We start from the raw sequence: 2,180 nt of genomic DNA on the forward strand, positions 1-2,180 counted from the left end.
GGCATGTCCCAACATTTCTAGTCAGTTTAGAGGCTTATTTCAGACATAGTTAGATTCAGCTTAGTGTTGAGTTAATATCTTCTTTGTATTAAACTCATCAGTTTTCATATATCTCAGTTATAGTATATGGGTATTCCCCATCTTTCAGATTTATTTGTGATTTAGCTTCCGTGCAGTTTCTATTATTCAGATTATATTTAGTATGCTCATGATCATGCCAGCAGGGTTAGCTTGGGATCACTTGTGGTCCTAGGTCCCGTGTCCGCGTCTCGGGGGTAGCTCGGGGCGTGACAGTTAGTGTGTACATAGATTTTATTTATACCTTCGAGGTAGATAGACTATTTTCAATAGACTCTTGGCTCAAGAAGAAATATTTCAAAGTAGTACGAAAAAAGAAAATAACATAAGTGAAGAAGCCATGAAAAAAAATACTATAGGAAGCATGATTCTGAACAATAATTGCAACAAATAATATGATTATCGAAGTACAAGAAACAACAAATAGTAACAAAATTTGAAAGACCAAAAACTGGAGTAGTAAGTTTATGACTAATAGTATGGAAAGATAAGTGAGACAACACTCTACTACCTATTAACCTTCTATCTAGTTCTTATCTTCCACAACCTACTATCTGCGATCATATTTTCTGTAAGTTGAAACTGTGTCGTGCCTTGTATAATCACCTCTTCTCGATACTTCTTTGGTCTATCCCCAACTCTCCTGAAACCAGACATAGCTTACCTCTCATACATTTGCACTTGGGCATTGCTGCCTCACCTCTTATTATGCCCAAATCATCTCATCCTCACTTCCCACTTCTTATCCTCCATCGAACCTCCTCCCACCTTGTCCCAAATATCTTTATCTCTAATCCTATCCCTCCTAATATATCCTTACATCCATCATAATATCCTCATTTCTGCAACTTTTATTTTCTCAGACATTTGAGTGTTATTAATTTTAACTTTTAAAAATTAGTTTATATTAATTCAATATTTAAGAAGTATTAAACATTGTATTATTAACAATATATTTCACTAAATATATTCAATTAAATAACTGTGTAAGATTAGGACAAGAAAAAATAGTAAAATTTAAATTGGAGAAAATCAAGTTGAGTTACACTACTATGTTACGGCTCTTTTGGATGCTTGAATTCATTGAGGTTACATAAAAATAAATACCTTGATTCTATAATCTCAAAGGGCTTACTTTTCATGGTGTATGAATCAACCATATGTGGCAAATAGAAAATGAATGCACGTATGTGGAGTGAGAACAAAAGAAAAGAAAAGAAGGAGAGGTAATGTAGTAATAAAGAAAAGATAAAAACTTAATCTTAATTTGTGCATTCATTCATCAATAAATATAAACAAAATTCATCAGAAAACATACAACTTAAAACCTTTGAATAATAATGTACATAGACAAATTTTGAGGCCTTAATGATGTTGTGCGTAAGGTCAAGGCTTTAGCGGCCTTATGGTTTGGTCGACTCTTGGATGTATGAGATAAAGAAGGAAAAAATATTTGACAGAGCAAATATACGCTCAAAAATTACAATACATGGTGAGAGTTTGAATTTTATTTATTTTGCTTGGAGCTATATCGATTCGCTTTTGTATCAATGTACCAATTAATTTTGTATATGTTTGCGTTGATACTACATGAATCAATCCATTGTATCACAAGGCTTTTAAAAGTGAACTACATTTGATAATTAGCCAAACTATCGCTATAGTTGGTAATTAGGGCTCAAAGTACTGCTATTTGTGAATTTTCCTTGGATAAAAACTAAAATCAAAGCTTGCATTTTGAAAGTCATTGAAGTTCTTCCTAACAGTGTGTACTTATTGAAACTTGTGAATCTCCAAAAGTTATAGTTTGTAAATGTTACACTTATTTCCAAGCATTTGACAAGTAGATAAAAAGAATTCCCTAATTACAACTTGAAAAATTCCCATCAATGTATAAGAATTGTGGAAATCACCTTAACATAAGTTGATTTGAGAATTTAAGCTGTAGGTTTAAATCCCAAGTGTGATAGATATTCTTGCAATTTATCATTTATAATTCCTTGTTCTGTCTGTCATAGCTAGTTGTCACAAATGTAAGAGAAGACAGATAGATGACTTATTCACAAAAGCATTTAACCAAAGCCAAAACAGAACAGCTCACC

Source organism: Solanum tuberosum, unplaced genomic scaffold (assembly GCF_000226075.1).
Source record: "Solanum tuberosum cultivar DM 1-3 516 R44 unplaced genomic scaffold, SolTub_3.0 scf00342, whole genome shotgun sequence".
Classification (NCBI taxonomy): domain Eukaryota; kingdom Viridiplantae; phylum Streptophyta; class Magnoliopsida; order Solanales; family Solanaceae; genus Solanum; species Solanum tuberosum.